Raw genomic sequence first — 18,657 nt, 5'->3', positions numbered from 1 at the left:
AAATCAAACTTTTTAACATTTTAGGCCAATTTGTTTTCTGCTACATATTTTTGGTAAACAAAATCGCAATCAGCGTATTTTGATTGGTTTGCTCAAAAGTTATTGCGTTTACTAACTACGGGAAAGATTTATGTAATTTTTATTGTTTTTATTTTAACTAGTAATGGCGGCGATCTGCGTTTTTTTTTTTTGCAGGACTGCGACATTGTGGCGGACAGATCGGACCCCGACTGACATTTTTGACACTTTTGGGGGTACCAGTAATATTACTACAGTAGTGTCAGTGCTATAAATATGCACTGTTACTGTAAAAATGACACTGGCAGGGAAGGGGTTAACTTTATTGGTGATCAAGGGGTTAAGGGTGTCCCTAGGGGCATGATTCTAACTGTTAGGGGGTGTGGCTAGTGAAGTAATCACAGAGACATACGATCCTACATAGCAGGATCACATAGCCTCTGTCATTACTTCAGGGAGAATGACAGACGGCTGTGTTTACATCAGCCGTCTGTTTTCCCCCCTCTCCTGAGGGAGATCACGAGTGGCCGGCAGACATCGGAGCCACGAGTCACACGTGCTGGCTAGGCAGGGAACGAGCGGGGATGGGACGTACCCCTACGTCACTTTGCCTGTAGGGGGCTGACTGCTCTAAGCATGATAAACACACAGAAAATTCTTTTGCACCATTTTATAAATCACACTGCACCAAAACGTATGGTACTGTAGCGCAGTGTGTTTTGGTGCATGTGAATGCATGTGCATTTGCAAGACACATGGGGTGCCATTAAAACAGTATATGTTGTGAATGAAGCCTAAATGCTGTAGTGTGAACAAAGAACGAAGACATTTGACAGTCAGTTGAATGTAGTTTGGTGCTTTGTAGTTGCTAATAAAATTCTCAACAACATCCTTGAATGCTTTCCAGGTGATTTTCTCTGGCCCCAATAACAAATCTTTGAACCAGTTGTCATTTATGACATGCCTGATCTGTGAACTAACAAAAATGTCTTCCATAATGTTTGTATCAGTTGTTCTTGGAAACATCTGTCTCAAATAAAAAAACCTTCACCTTCCTTGTTCAGCACTTTCACAAAATGTTTCAACACTTCGAGTTTTATGTGAAGCAGAGGCAAACATATTTTTGTTGGGACAACAAGTGGTTCATGTGCCATTTTTTTCTGTCCAGAAATCAAATCTTTTGGAGAGGCCATTTCTTTTTATTGTAATGCAGCTCTTTTGCATGACTGTACCATTTGCATATATAACAACAGTACTTGGTGTATCTGAGCTGCGTTCCAAGCAGTAGAGCCACTATTTTTAGATTTCCACAGATATTCTAGTTGTACTTGGTGTATTGGATGTATTTCAACATTTCCATGTTTTAATTAGCTTCTTTCATGTGTGCAGCATAGCCAGCAGGTCTTGCAAATTACAAAAACAGAAGATTTCTATTACATGATAGGTAAATTAATGGCTGGTTTCATGATTAGCAGCAATACATCTTTAGGTTACACCAAAAAGGGTTCAGAAAGCAAAATCTTTGTTGTTCAGTGCTACAGAATAGGAAACAATAAATGCTTTAGCAAAGTATGAAGTCTAATAGAATTTTTTTTTTTTTTAATAATAGAGAGTTGCAATTGCTTTATTTTGTCAATCATTCCTTATCCTATAATGTATGTAAAATTATAACTAAGAAAAAAATTCAATAGGATATTCAAAGCACATCCCATGTACTACATCAGCCAGGAAACACCAGAAAGCATTTTTAGTATCAAATAGAAGTTGTGATATGTGATATAGCCTACTACAATACATTAAAAATAAAGACTTATGGATCATTGTGAAGTATGCAGACTAATAAACTGAGTAATCTCTACCTCTGATACAAACTTGTGTCATTATTGTCATTAGTATAAAAAACATTTATTTAAACTCCAGGCTGATATAAAAGACACAAATAAATGCAACTGTGTAATTATTAACTGCATTTTTGCAAAATGAAAATGCAAAGATAAAGTTCCCTAGCATTGACCTGATACTTGCATTTGCCTGTACAGCAAAGCTGGGAGAAGGAATCAATATGCTGCTATGATCATCTAGTAACAAGGGATGTGCTCATAGAAGGAGAGAGCCTAGCAACAGAGAGTTGAGCTTATCAGTTTGCTAGTTCTTTTTTTCTATCTGTTCACAGGCTGCGGGAAAGGCAAAACCTTTACCCTATGTTCACACTTATGCACTTTTTGGTGCGTTTTGCATTTTGCAGAATCGCACTACAATCTGTCTAACATAGTTTCCTATGGTACACAAACACATTTATGCCTTTTCATCCGGTGCGTTTTTGGAAAGGATCGGGGACTTTTTTCCCGCAGCAGATTGTAGACTTCAATGGAGTTGCACCAGAAACGCAAGTGTTGCATTTTTGATGCTTTTTGTGTTTTTTTCCCCTTTAAAAATACTGTATATAGCTGCTTGCTAAGGAGCAGGCTGGGAAGCCAGCCGCTGCATCCTTAACAGCCGATGAGTCATCAGCTGTCAGTGGGGTTACCTTCTGACAGCTGAATGTAAAAAGAACTGTCAGCAAACAAATTGTGAAAAAAAGCCCACGCCAAAAAAAAAATATATATATATGGTGTGAGCCCCCCCCCCACCCCCGGATCTATACTAGACCCTTTTCCGAGTATACATCCCGCCAGGTCAGGAAAGGGAGGGGATGAGCGAGCACCCCCCTTCTGAACCATAGTAGGCCTCATGCCCTCAACGTGGGGGGTTGAATTTGGGCAGGGGAGGCTCTATTTTCTCACATAGAAAAAACGTAAACACAGTTTTTGCCAATTCCTTTATTAAAAATCCAATCAAGCCGCCAGCCGGATCCAGAAAAAGAAAAAAGTTCTGCACTCGTCGAAGGTTAATCGCCAACAGCCCGCTCCTCCGTCTGCCAATACTTAAATAGGTAAGGGCCACCCGTTGATGTCACCTGATGGCCATGCCCCCTTGTGCCGTCACCACCTGATGCATGCTGTGGTGGTGATGTCACAAGGGGATGGGGCCACCATGTGATGTCACTGCCTAGCCCCACCCCTTACCTTTTTAAGATCTGTGAAATGCAGGAGTGGGCAGTCGGCGGGTGGCATGATTGCTGATGGATCTACATGGGGGGATATCACTTACCACTTTTGGATTTTTAATAAAGGAATTGTCAAAAGTGACACTTTTTTTTGGTGAATGAATAGGGGTACCATACTTTTTCACATGGGGGGGGGGCAGGATCTGGGGACCCCCTTGTTAAAGGGAGCTTCCAGATTCTAAAAAGCCCCCTGCCAGCAAACCTCCACAACCACAGCCCAGGGTTGTGGGGAAGAGGCCCTTGTCCCCATTCCGTGGAGTGAGTGGGGGGGGGGGGGGGGCAGAGCCATTCCTGACCTGAGGTTTGCATGCTCGGATATGGGTCTGGTATTAAATGGGGGGGGGACCCCGTGCAATTTTTTTTTATTTTGGTGTGGGTTTTCTGCTCCAAATCCATTCCAGAGCCGAAGGGCCTGGTATGGATTTGGGGAGACCCCATGCTGTTTTTTCACAAAATTTTCTTTTACATTCAGCTGTTAGTTGGGAATCCCACTGACAGCTGATGACCCATGGGTTATTAAGGATGCAGCAGCCAGCCCCTCCTTAGCAACCAGCTATATACAGTGTAAAAAAACACAAGATGAATGAAAACTGCACGCAAAAACATAGTAAAAACGCGGGTTGCAAAATGCACAACAAAACGTGCCTGAAAAACACATCAACTGCAACCACATAGATGGGAACCCAGACTCGAGTGATGTTAATTTGCAGTGCAGAAATCAGGTCTCCTGCCCTGCAAGACAGAGCTGTACTGTTTTCTGTAAATTTCAGGAATAAATGGACAGATAAATAACCTGGCAAGTATAACAGCTCTCATATACAATATGTATTTTCTCTGAGCTATTTGCCTGGAGTTCTGCTTTGACAGTAATCTTAAGTAGGTACAGACAAACTAAATTGCACCACTGAGTATTGTAAAACAAAATGTATGTGTTTGTTGGCAGGTTTCCTTACGATCCATAGCACCCCACTCAGGAAGCTTTCCCACCTCCTGTAGCAGGCAGTCAGGCAAAAGAAAAATAGTAATATAAAGTAATAGTTGCATAAGTTAAGTGCTGCTCTTTGGTAGGGACTATGCCAAAATTCAACATCAGTTATAGTGCAGGAGAGTGGTAGATGCTGCTGCTGTATACATTACTGCCAATGCCATTACTATTTTTTCAGCATCATTTCTACTTTTAAAACTACAGGGTGTTTGTATCGGCTAAATTACAGTCAGATTACTCAAGCTGCCTTTCTGCTGTGTTGGACTGCTAAGCTATCACTAGTAAATTTGCTGACTGCTGTCATTCTAAGGAAAAACACAAGTGGCATTCTATATTGGCTATGTAGGCCAAATGGTTACTAATTACAAACAGACTATTCTGATGGACTACGTTTTTTCTATACTTGGCTGCAAAGCTGTAACCCTGGGAAAACTACTAACTGTTTTTTCTTTCAGAAAAAGAAGCTAGAGGCATTTAGTGTAAAACTTGACTTGCAAGTGCAAATAGATTCGTAAAGATTACTTATTGCCTTTTCTCTGTATTTGACTAGTAAGCTGCAGGAAATTTTGTATGAGTTTTATCTGACACCCTTGTAGACCAAACTGCTACTCAATGGTCAATTTGCCAACAGAAGAAACAGTGTCAGCCTCTTTGCCATTCTGCATTTGTTCTCCTGTGTTAGAGAGGTGTCAAGTTAAGTTAATTGTGTTCTGGAATACTGGCCTGCTGCTCTCTCTTGGTTTGGTACACTTTGTGAAATTCTTTAAAAAGGTGTCATCTTTTTTTTTTTTTTCTTCTTCATCATTGACACAATCATGTGTTCTACTAGAACCATTTACTGTATTTTGTCATTTGTTGTCAATATTACATAATGCCTATCTTTTGAACCATATGTCCCCATTAGGCTTTTCAATTTTGTGCCATCCCTTATTTTCCCCAACTAGTCACTATTCATTTACCTGGACTTCAAATGCATAGAAGTAACCAAAACTGCCCCACAAGGAGAAGAGATTGTGACAGATTGGCTACAAAGTGAGCTGAAAACAGTATTGAAACCAGGAGAAATTACCCCTCAGAGCATACCTGTTAATATGCTATGATGTACTTTCGGGAGGTAAACCCAACACATAAAAAAAAAAAACATCCAAAATAATACTTTGTAGTAATTTGAATGGGTATTGCCTAATTACAACAATTACTTGAATCTAACTAGAAAAGAGAACTAGGAAGATGAGAAAGGGAGGGAAAGAAGAATAAGTATAGAGAGGAATAGAAAAAATAAAAAAATAAAAGGGGGGAGGGTGTTGGAGTGGGAGGATTAAAACTGAGAGATTGGCTTTAGAGGGGTCAATTCAATGTGAATTGTGTTGACTCCATCAATCTGCGGAAGCTACCTCAATGAAAGCCTTCCCCTCTTCGGAAAAGATAAACATGTTTCACAATGTCCAGGTGTGCACATAGGCCTCTCGGTTCTGTCGGGCAGTCATAATCAGGTATTCCATCTTGTTTAGTTCCTCCATCTTCCTCAACCACATACCAATCGTTGGAGGTTGAGTCTGTTTCCGGGTGAGAAGAATGCAAGACTTGATTTCTTGTAAACCTTGGTGGGGATTGTGGAGGCGTGTAACAGGAAGAACGCTGGATCTTCAGGAATTTTGTGATCAGTAAATTTTTGAGTATTCAACCTTTTTCCAGAAACCGCCCAACTTAGAACAGGACCAGAACCTTGAAACAACAGGGAGCCCTATATAGCAAAACTTGACCCTGGTCCTGTTCCAAAACAGGGCAGAGTTTAATCTCTCCATGATGACACCAGACAATGAGCCGTCTTAAGTGAGTAGCTTAGTAATATTTGTAAAGGTTAGGGATTGCGAGGCCCCCATATTGCTTTGGGAGGGATAGTAGGGACCTACTAATCCTAGGGTGTTTATGAGCCCATATAAACTGGGTGAAAAGAGCACGGGCCTCCATGAAATATCTCTTAGGAATAGCTATAGGTAGGGCCTGAAAAATATATAGGAACTTGGGAAGGATATTCTTCTTTATGATATTGCATTTCCAAACCAGGTATGTAATCCAGTGTTCCATGTATCTAAGAGAGCTTGTACTTTGCGTAAAAGGGGGGGGGGGAGTTGAGATCATAGGTGCGGGAGAGATCAGCAGGGATAAAGTTCCCAAGATATTTCCAGGCTCCATCTATCCATTTAAATTTAAAGTTAAGTTGCAATGTCTTAAGCATAGAAGGAGGTACGTTCAGTCCCATAGCCTCTGATTTAGAAAGGTTGATCTTCAGGCAAGATAAAGATCTGCATATTTCGGGAGAGAGATTAACGGATTAATCAGAGAGAAAAGTAGATTTTCAGCATAGATTGAGACCTTGTGATGGGTATTTCCAACACAGAGCCCCTGAATGTTTGGGTTCAGCTGGACAGTGCACATAAAGGGCTCTAAAGAAAGCGCAGAGGCGACAGTGGACAATCCTGCCTAGTCCCATTCGTGACTGTGAGGGATGATAACAGGATGCCGTTCACCTTACCTGAGCTGTTGGCAAAGAGTAAATGCTCAAAATCCAGCGGAGCAAATTATCCCCTAAGCCGATATGTTTCAGGACTGAAAACATGAACCACCAATTAACCCTATCAAATGCTTTTTCCACATCCATTCCCCGGGGTACACATAGAGTGCTGGATTTGCAGGCCACGTGTATTAAATTAAGGACTTTAATGGTGTTGTGTCTTGCTTCCCATGTACAGATAAATCCCACTTGGTCCATTTGTACCAAAGAGGGTAAATGTTGTTGGAGACATGAGGCCAGTATCTTGGTAAAGAACTTCAAATCGGTGTTCAGTAAGGAGATTGGCCAAAAACTACCGCATTGCATTGGGTCTTTCCCCTCTTTAGGTATGACAGAGATGGTAGCCTTTAGAGATTCAGAATGGAATGAAGTTGAGTCTTCTAGTGTGTTTAGCATTTTGACCAAGAATGGTCCTAGTGCGGCCGATAGAAGTTTATAATATTGTACCGTAAAGCGGTCCGGCCCGAAACCTTACCAATCTTGGCTGAACCAACTGCTGTTTGCAGTTCCTCCAACGTGATAGGTGTTTCCAGCTCTTGTCGCACTGGGTAGGGAAGACGTGGCATGCCAGGTGATGCTAAAAAATAATCGATTCTAGGTTGGAAGGGAGAGTCAATATTTAGGTTATAGAATGAGGCATAAAAGTCACGAAATGTCTGGGCAATTTGTTTGGGAAGATTGGCTTTCCTCCCTTCTGAGCAGTGGATTTGCGGAACATATGTGGGTACTTTTTGGTCACATGAGGATCTAGCCAAAAGCCTGCCACATTTGTTGCCGAATTCAAATAAATGCTTCATTCCTTTCTGTAAAGCCACCTTAGCTTTGTAGAGGAGAAGATCAGTGATCTTGCCACAAAAGCTCAGAAGCTCACGTTCCATGGCAGTAGAAGGGATATGCTTATGTAGCGCTTCTAAGTGCTGGATTTGATCATTGCTACTTTAATTGTTTTAACATTCAGTCTTAAAATGTGTAGTAAACTTTCAAACAGAACTGGAATGTAGTAAATGAGGGGCAGGAGGAAGAGATAAAATAGGGTGCCGAAGTTGAAGCTAAGAGATGGTATAGATGCCCAAAGGCCTCATTTACCAGTGCGAAGAGATGTCCATACCCACGTAGAATGCAAGGTGTTGAATGAAGCCGTGTGCCGGCAGTCTGTTAAAATCAATGACAGGCGGGCACCTGCATGAACCCGCATGGATCTCCAAACACATCATCACTGTACATCTGTGCAGGATCAAAATGCAGTTTGTCTGCGTTCTGATGTGTACATCTGTTCAGCACTGATGTATGGTCAGGTATGCACTTGGGGATCTATGAAGGTCCATACAGTCTTTGCCAGTCATTAATGCACACATGAAGATGGCCCTTCTCATGGGAGTATGGATTGGTATGCCCATGTGAATGAGGCTATAGAGTTACTGACAACGGAAGAGTCTAGTTAAAATGTATCTTTAGGCATTTTTTTTCCGTTTTGGATAAGAATGCGGAACGATTAAACCCTCTGTGATGTTTTTATTGCTGTCTGTGTCAACATTGGTACAATTCACCCCTCTATTTGTACTGGTGGCCATTATGACCAAGAAAGTGATAAGAAAAATCAAAATTATAGAGTTGTTGCCAGAACAATAGGTGAGGGTGGGCAACTGTCTAAGTGGGGAATATCTGTCACTTTGGAAGATTTCCCCTAACTTCCTGTTGCATTTTCAGGGGTTTTAACCCATCCTAATCGAAAACTAAAAAAAAAAAAAAAAAAAAAGTTTTGGTTATACAAACACTTACATTTTCTTCCAAAGCACAAGAATCAATCTACATGTAAACTACCAATTTATACATTTATAGACTTGTGGACTATTGATTCCAGAGATGCCACAACAAATATACTGAATATTCAACTTGATTTAAAACAATAGGAGGACACTGAAAAATGGGCTAGACTGAATAATATATTTGTCTTAATGCTTTAAAATATGCTTGCAATTTAAAATCTTATGTCCCCCCCCCCCCAAAGCATTTCGCTAGTCCCAAAAAAAAACCTCCTACACTTCTACTTTCTCTTAAAGCCATTAAAATGGCCTAATATCGTTTTTAATGGTTGATCCTCTTCAAAGGCACCAGAGCTTTGTTTCCATCTTTCAACTGTGCACTTCATTATCTTAGGAATAATGCTCCTGCTTTAATACATTTTGATGGTCTAGGTCTGCATTTAATCTCAGTAGTATGCTTTATGGTAACATTAACCTATCTTGACTTGGTGGGATTCCCTAGTAAGGCAAGGAATTTAATTAAGTCCTAGTCCTTTCAATTCCCCAGTATATTTTTGCAGAGCCTTGAACATTTATCTGTAGGTGTTTCTACTGCTTGGTAGCAATGTTAGAATAAGGTATTATCATTAAGGAACTGAATTATTTAAATGTCTTCAACTAAATGTGTCCCCAGCCTTAGCAAACACAATTTGCTACATTCACAGATGTACTTTTTTAAAATACAGGTCAAAGTTTAACTTTAGGGAAGAAAACATGAAAAGAGAAGTGGATTAAACCTTCAATGTTCAAGGTAAAGTGAATTGAATGGAATTTCTGTATGACTTTTTTTTTAATAATATTGGTGTAAATGGTAGAGTATTTCAGTTTAAATTGAATTCAGGTTCTTAGATAATAGAAGAAGCTCAACTATTTGATGTGGGGATTAGCAAGGATCAGTGAGTGCAGAAAATGTGGAACCAATTGTGAAACGTTTACGCATGTATAGCTGAATTTACAGGCTTACAGGACAGAACCCAGAGAAACATCCTTAAAGCAGACATCCTACAATGCACAACATTAGGCAGTTGTTTTCAGAAGGTAATGGTAGAAATGAGGGAAAAAGCATGGGTTTGGTTCATGCCCTGTTTTCTGTATTAATCAAAATTTGAAGTAAATTAGGCACAATTCTTAAAAATACATTTTGGACATTTTTAAGACTAATAGGCAATGAATTGTCTAGCACAGGGTTTGGGGAGCTGTACACTTCCCTGGGGGATATGTAGCAATGTAAAAACATGTTTCAATGAATAGAGTTCAGCATGGAAAGGCTCCACCTTCTTACTGTATATATCTTTGAGAGTGGCATTGGAAAAACACCAATCCTTTCAAATACATACTTGGGAGATGCTATGGAACTATACAAATCTCAAGGATGGGATCAGCAACACTGTATGCTGGTATCACATAGTTTACATGGTTAGTCGATTTTTTACTTTACATTATTGCTTTCATTTAATAGCAGCAGCAATACCTCAATTTGATTTGTTATAACTAGGAAAAAAAAAAAAAAAAAAAATTGTAAGTAGTTCTGGATGCAACCACAGTTTTTTTTTTTTTTTAAACAAGTGGTAACAGGCATGAATTACCTAGAGTAGCAGAGTACAGTACTAGAGTAACAGTCATAACAGGTCTAAAACCTATAGAGACACCAGGCACTAAAGACACTAAAGTCAGGTTTAAAAAAAAAAAAAATTCTCTTTAACCACTTTAGCCCAGAAGGTTTTACCCCCTTAATGACCAGGCCAGTTTATGCGATACGGCACTGCTTTATTTTTACTGACAATTTTGCAGTCGTGCGACGCTGTACCCAAATAAAATTGATGTCCTTTTTTTCCCCTACAAATAGAGCTTTCGTTTGGTGATATTTGATCACCTCTGCGGTTTTTATTCTTTGCGCTATAACCAAAAAAAGCGACAATTTTGAAAACAAAATAAATAATATTTTTTACTTTCTGCTATAACACACAGCCAATAAAAAAAAAATAAAAAAATCAGATTTTTTCCTCTTTTTAGGCCAATATGTATTCTGCTACATATTATTGGTTAAAAAAAAAACCCCAATATGTTTATATTGATTGGTTTATGCAAAAGTTATCGTGTCAACAAACTGGGTGATTGAGTTTTGGCATATTTATTTATTTATTTTTGTTTTTTACTTGTAATGGCGGTGATCAGCGGGACTGCAACATTGCGGCGGACAGATCGGACACCTAAATCACACTTTTGAGGGGACTAGTGACATTACTACAGTAATCATTGCTATAAAAAAGACTACCCTTGCAGAAAGTTCAATAAACCATAAAAACCCCAGACACCGGTTGCATAGATTTTATAATTTTTAAGGAAGGTGATAATTCAAAGGCTTTTATTGGGTTAAAAGCAGCCAAAAGGTAAATCAACTTCCATAAAATCAAATCATTTAGGGCAATATATAGGCTTACATAGTTTCCCTGTGTCATGAGAGCACCAAAGGTGGCAGATGTGCAGATCCCACAGGCTGTGACAGACAGCCCTTGTCACTGTCAGTGATAGATGGTGTGTATATGCAACACATAATCTTAAGGTAAATGGGTAACAGTGAGAGGTCTGTAGGCAGCAAGGGGTTAAGCACTGGCCACACCTTGCTCTCCACCTAGGGTATAATTTTGCCTTACCTGGGTTAATCAGGGTGGTTCTGAGAGAAGAGAATCAAGCTGTGAGGGAACATGCCTGCAGGACTAGAGCAGACCCAGTGAGGTCTTTTTATTAGCCAGGAGGCCTACATTTGTTTTGATGGACTTTTGCTTTAGGGCTATGTTTTCTACCCCTGCGCGGGAATCCTTTTCTTTTTTTGCTGTATTTCTGACCAAATAAGCACAGGCAGGAAGCCCTTAACCTTGCACGCGGTTAGATTACCTCTCTGAAAATTCTCCATTGGAAGCACAATTGGTGGAAACGGATTTGTGCTATCCCTCTACTGATCCACGCTGAAAGGCAAGTTTGTACCTGTTGTTAAAAGACTGCATTGAGGTAAGCTGTGTGAACATTGTGTCAGCGGTGTTAAAAGGACAGCAGTGTGTGTCTATACCTTTTAAAGGCACAGTGTACAGCAGTGCAATTGTGAATTTGCATGGATGACTTGATAAAGGCCTTGCTCCAAAATAATGCCGCACAGCAACAGACTTTTCAGAAAGTCCTGGCTCAGCAGCAGCAAGCTGCAGCACAACAACAAGAAGCGAAAATAATGTTGGCTGTTCAGCAGCAGAAAGCCCAAGCAACTAGCCAGCAAGCTGTGATTGCCCTGGCTCAGGCAACAGAGGTCCAAGTGACTGCTTTGGAATAGACAACTGCGGCTCAAGTGGCCGAGAAAGACCGACAGGCCATAGCCAAAGTACTACAGCGGGTTCCAGCTCAGACTGCAAATGTTTCAACAGGCTCCCCTGGTGACACCCTGCCAGGCATCAAAAGTCACCTTCTTCAAAAGATGACATCCGAGGATGATGTGGAGGCCTTCCTATGTATGTTTAAGGTGTAGGCCTGGCCTAATGACTGCTGGGCTGAGCTTGTGGCACCACTGTTGCCAGGGGACTCCCAAAAAGGCTACTTTGACTTGTCCTCAGGGGACGCCTGAGATTATGACAAACTGAAAGATCTTGCGGCATCTGGGGGTCATCACGGCAGTGAAAGAGCAGCAAGTACATAGCTGGAGTTTCAAGGCAGATGGATTCCCCCCGCTCCAAAATGTATGACCTATTCAACCTGGTCAAACCGTGGCTTCAGCCTGAGATACTCACAGGGCCCCAAATAGCAGAGAGAGCTGCAATGGACCAGTTCCTGAGAGCTCTACCTCCTGAGTTGTAGAGGTGGGTGAGGCAATCTAATCCAAATTTGAAGGATGTTCTTGTTGAGCTGGTGGAACGCTACTTTGCGACAGAGGACCTGGTGTCTGGGTCTGCAGTTACAAGATCGCTCAAAAGACCACCTGCTGTGGCCACCCTGTCAATCACAGCTGGTCAAGCCAAAAAAGGGAAGTCCTGAGAGGCCAGCGAGAGTGGTCAGAGGGTCACCCTCTGTTGAAAGGACCTGTGGGCATCCCTAGTGTTGACAGTGCAGTGAGTGGGGTCACATCTCTGCCAAGTGCCCCTTGAACCCTGAGCCTATGGAGTGTGATGTAGTCCGACACATATCCCATTTTGCTCACCCGGGCCTTGTCGCTGATCTGGACATGCCAAGCTCTGTTGTAAAGATAAGGGGCAAAAGTGTGTGTGTGTGTGTGTGTGTGTGCCCTCCTGAACTCTGCAAGCATGGTCACCCTGGTCCATATGTGGCTTGTGGACCCTAAACAGCTGACCCGGCATCAGGTAGGAGTGGTATGTGTGCATAGTAACCTTAAAAATTACCCCACAGCGCTGGTGATCTTTGAAACCACCTCAGGACCTGTTTGCCATAAGGTGGCAGTGCCCCCTATCCTATTGCACAATGTAATACTGGGGGGGGGGGGGGGGGAATTTCCACTGTTCCAGGAACTCTGCAGTGCAAAGGATAAGAGTCTTAAGCTTGGACTTTCTAGTGGGACTGCAGGGGGAACCCCAAACCCTTTGAACCAAAGGTTGATAAAAATGCTGTAGGAGTGACCCCTGATGAAAATGTATTTTCCCTTAGCAGTCTTTGTGGGTGAACCAGATTTGATCACTGAGACCCTAGAGTTGCCCGGTGTGCCAGAGCTAGAGGTCTCTCGGGAAAACTTCAGGACTGCCCAGTTACAGGATTCTACTCTTGTACAAGCCTGGAAAAATTTGAAGGTAAGCAATAGGATCCCGGTAGCCCCAGGGCTGGAGAATGTGTTTCCTCATATGGCAGTTAACCATCACATGTTGTATTGGGTTGACAAAATTTGGGGTGAAATTGTGGAGCAACTCGTGGTGCCTGGCCCTTATAGGAAAACAGTGTTGAACCTGGCCTATACACATCTCCTGGGGGGTCACCTGGCCTATGAAAAGACAAAAGAAAGTTTTTTTACAGCGTTTCTTTTGGCCTGGGATATATTCTGATGTGAGAAACTTTTGAGTCATGCCCTGAGTGTCAAAAGGCAGCCCATATGCCCCATTATAGTAGTCCACTGGTACCATTGCCCGTGATTGAGGTTCCTTTTGACCGAATTGCCACGGATCTGATCGGGCTAGTAGTAGGTCTGCTAGAGGCTGTAAGTATGTGCTAGTGGTCATGGACTATGCCATCCGGTATCCTGAGACTGTTACCTTAAGAAACACTTCCTCTAAGACGATTGCCAAAGAGGTGTTTCACATGTTTACCCGTACTGGGATCCCCAAAGAAGTTCTAACTGACCAATGGACTCCCTTTATGTCAAAGGTAATGAAAGAGCTGTGCAAATTGTTCAATATTAGTTATTTGCATACTTTGGTTTACCACTCTCAGACAGAGGGTTTAGTAGAATGGTTTTGAGGGGACAGCAAATTTACACTGTTATACAAGCTGTACACTCACTACTTTACATTGTAGCAAAGTGTAATTTCTTCAGTGTTGTCACATGAAAAGATACAATAAAATATTTACAAAAATGTGAGGGGTGTACCCACTTTTGTGAGATACTGTACATATATATAGATATATATATATCTATATATATATTACATAATTGAACAGTAAACATTTTGTTCTTGACAAATGATTCCCAGAGCACTATGAGTTAGCTAACACATGAGAAAGATTAAAATAAATTATTTTCTAAAGAAAAAAAATGTATTCTTGGCATTAATACAAAAATAAATGTACAAAACCATTATAATTTCTCTTTAAAAGTACCCTTGAACTGTACTGTACAAGCCCCCACTGTGCTACACTGCTTCCCCAGTCGACCACTGGAACCCTCAGAAAATCCTAAGCAAATGTTGACTATATAAAAATCACAGCTATTAGGCCTAGTGATAATTCACAGAGCACTGAAATGTGGAAAGCAGGGGTGGCACGGGGTGTCCATGTGTATCATACTCAAAAGTATTAGGAAATTCTCAGAGTTTCAGTAGAAGAATATTACAATTAAAGGACATGTTTGGGCCAATAGAAGGCACTCATGTCAACCTAAGGCCTGAGTACAACAACTCTTTTTTCTTGACTTTGATAGTTGTTCCTAGCTGTATGTGCACCTCTATTTATCTATAGATTAAGGAAGCTTACCACAGTGTATGCCACATATCATACAAGCCCACAAATGAGAGAATTAGGAATGCAGTTTTTACATTAATTTTGTAAATGTATCCTCAAGAAGACTTTTACTAATCTATGTATGAAAAATGTAATTCTTGAATAGCGAGCAATTATTCTTGTGAAAAAAAGGCATTGCGTTAGTATTGTAACATATACCTGAAAGCATGCATTTATATTTACTCAATATTACAGTTTCCCATTAAAAAAGAAATATTTCTTATTTCTTTTACCTTAGCAGGAAAGCTGAGGAAAGTGCAATGTCATTTACAAACTTTATAATTCTAACAGACATGTCTGGTCTAGATGGTAGCAGGAGGAGCTGCTGTAGATAATAAATGGATTTGGCTCAGTGTTAGAAATGAATGATAGCTGGCTTTTGAATTAAGAAATTCCCTTGCTGGCTGACACTCGATCAAGTAATTTTTTTTTGTGACTGATAGAGCCTCATGCTTTATTATATACTGTATGTAGTGCTTTTCAATAACTATTTCTACTTCCATGATGTCTCAGTTAACTTGGAAAACATTTGCACACATGAACCAGGTCTTAACCACTTAAGCCCAGGAGGATTTGGCTGCTCAAAGACCAGGGCCTATTTTGCGATTCGGCACTGCATGAATTTAACGGACAATTGCGCGGTCGTGCGACGCTGTACCCAAATTAAATTGACGTCCTTTTTTTCCCACAAACAGGGCTTTCTTTTGGTGGTATTTGATAACTTTTTTATATGAAATTCCCCCCAAAAAAATGTAAAAATCAAAATTTTTTAACATTTTAGGCCAATTTGTTTTCTGCTACATATTTTTGGTGAAAAAAATCACAATAAGCGTATTTTAATTGGTTTGCGCAAAAGTTATTGCGTTTACTAACTAAGGGAAAGATTTATGTCATTTTTATTGTTTTTTTTTTAACTAGTAATGGCGGTAATCTGCGATTTTTTTTTTTGCGGGACTGAAACTTTGCGGCGGACAGATCGGACCCTTGACTGACATTTTTGACACTTTTGGGGGTACCATTGATGGCTATAAATATGCACTGTTACTGTAAAAATGACACTGGCAGGGAAGAGGTTAACTTTATTAGACATCCAGGGGTTAAGTGTGTCCCTAGGGGCGGGCTTCTAACTGTAAAGGGGCGTGGCTTTTGATGTAACCACAGAGACATACGATCCTACATAGCAGGATCGTATGATCTCTGCAGTTACACCAGGGAGAATGACAGACGGCTTTGTTTACATTAGCCGCCTGCCTTTCTCCCTCTCAAGCGGGAGATCGTGAGTGACCGGTGGACATCAGAGCCGCCGGTCACTCGCGCTGGGATGGCAGTGAACGAGCGGGGCGGGAGCGTGCCTCCAGCGGCGCGCGCTTGCCCCCTATTGGCTCGCGGATGAGTGACGTACCGATACGTCACTTTGCCCAGAGGGGGCTGACCGCCGCAGTATATGTACTTTCGGCGGTCGGCAAGTGGTTAATGTGAAAATACTCTTTCGATTCAGTTTCTGTAAAGTTAGGTAGCTTTGGGAAAATTTTGTGAAATGAAAAAAAGAAATATTTGGAAGATAGAAATGTTTTTTTCTCTAGAAGAACCTTGTCAAATAATGCTTAGCAAGACAATAGTCAACTGCAACATGAATGTCAGCTTGAGATGACTAAAGTGGCTTTCTATTGTATATAAAACATTGCATCTCTGTTTGACTGCTTCATGTAGAAACATAGAGGCATTCTCAAATTAGCACAAGGGTGCTCATCCTGCTATATATACATGTTTTTCGAGTATGTCCGCCCATGCTTTTTTAATTGTATTCAAGTGATTGCCATGATTTTATCCTAGTGTATGATTGAGTACTGTTGAAAATGATTAATGTTGATTAATTCACTTGTTCCCAATCAAGTATCCCTATCAGTGCCAGATCTAGACCTTGGAGGGCCCAAGGTTCACGTTCAGGGGCCCCTCAACATAGAAATGAAATTAAATGACAAAAAAGTGAACTGAAATGAATGATAAACTGCATTTGTTGTAAAAAAAATATATATAAATTAGGATCTGAAAAAGACGCTTGTCTGATTTTTCTCCTCAATTTTATTAACTGAAAGAATGCACATTACACAGGTAACTGGAACTGGCAAGTCATTTATCACAGTTATGCATCACACTACAATATTTACAAAGTCTTTCTTCCTCCACTTAGCATCTGCAAAATCTTTAACTAACTCATCAAACTGTATCTTCTTGAAGACAGTGCCCTGGATAGCCAGTAGGCACAGAGCACTTAGGCTGGGTTCACATTTATGCGAATTGGATGTGACCGACTCTCAATGGAGCTGGTTCACACATGTCTGGGGCGGGCACAGCACGATTTAAAAAAAGGTCCTGTGCTTTTTGGGTCCTGTTCAGGTGTGAATTCAGGCAAAAAGTCACACCTGAATGGCACCTGAACCAGTGAACAGAAATGCACCGGGCCTGGGATGCAAACCGCAGCCGGACAAATATGAACCCAGCCTTAGTCTTTCATGGGTCATTGTGGTTCTTAGAAAGTTCTTTATTAGTGCTAGTTTGCTGAATGAACTTTTTCCCAAACAACTAGTGACCACCGTGCTCAAATATATTCCAAGAGCTACATTAACACCAATTTTTAAAATTATTACATTTTTTGATAAAGGAAGTCTTGGGGCCCCCTCTGATGGGGGGAGGGTGGCAATTTTCCCTTTTGCCTCCTTTTAAATCTGGCACTGATCCCTATGATTCGTTAGGAATGTGCATGTCTCTTGTTAAAGGGAAGGTATTGTTTTTCAGTCTTTTAGAATAACATGTAAGAAAGATCAGCTTGATTAAAGCCAAATTGAACCTTGTACATGTATTGCTGTATTGCATTCAGGTTGCATGTACAGTAATAAATATTTCAGTTTTTAGGCTTGTTTTATTTGCAATGCACACGGCCTTCACAGCACTCTCTCATAGCAAGCAAACCTATAAGGGGTGCATATTTATTACAGTATATGCAGCCTCGCTGAATTACAAAAATAAATACAGAAGTTTAAAGGGTGCTTTAGGGGCATACATAAAACATAAATATATAATGATAATATTATATATATTTACAATTTCTAATTTAAAATGAACATAGGGTCAATAAAATGTGCTTATTACTTATGTGGGCTCTGCTTCCTGCTATGAAGTTTCACACAATTGTTGTCCTTGATTGTTCCTTCTCACAATGCAAGTCCATAAGTCATTTGACTCACTGAAAGCTATGCAACCTCTGTGTGGTTTACAACTTATCTTAACAGTTGCTAAGAGAGAGACAGAATAATTGTATGGAGCAGCTGTGCACTTTTGGTTTCTAATATACAAATCACTATATACATAGCAATGAGTCACGTCAAAGTTACTTTAAGGTACATGCTGCAATAATAACAACTTAAAACATGTGCTTAAGGAAAGTTCTGTATAATTCCTTTAAGAAATAATTTTCAAGCTATACATTTAATATCTAGGCAACCATCTACCAAAGTGATATGTGTGGCACAACACCTATTTTGCACCCAATTAGAATCTCCTCTAAAGAAAGTTTTAATACAAATTACCCAAGTAGATATAAAAATGAGAATTTGCAGTACAGTAAACAAAAGAAATGAAATATGTTAGCACATCTATTTTTCAGATAATAATTTCTGAGCACTATCTGTATTTTACCTGACCTACTTTTCAGTGTGTTAACAGATAGGCAACTGACTATTCAATTAGTGTATAAAATCTCTGTGAAAGTAATGTCTCTCTTTCATAATGCCTAGAGGATGATTTCCCAACAAAAGATGAAACATTCTTTTCTTATTTCTCCTTTAGTTAATTATAAATTAAGTTCATTGTTAAAGATGAATGAGTTGTGGGTAAGTATTGGTAAATCCATGGATATATTGTGTGGCCCCAACTACTGCTGTGAAAATTTTAATTAATTTTAGGACACTTG

The sequence above is a fragment of the Pelophylax lessonae genome (genome assembly GCF_965119305.1).
Source record: "Pelophylax lessonae genome assembly, chromosome: 1".
Classification (NCBI taxonomy): domain Eukaryota; kingdom Metazoa; phylum Chordata; class Amphibia; order Anura; family Ranidae; genus Pelophylax; species Pelophylax lessonae.
Note: the sequence above shows the minus strand (reverse complement) of the source record.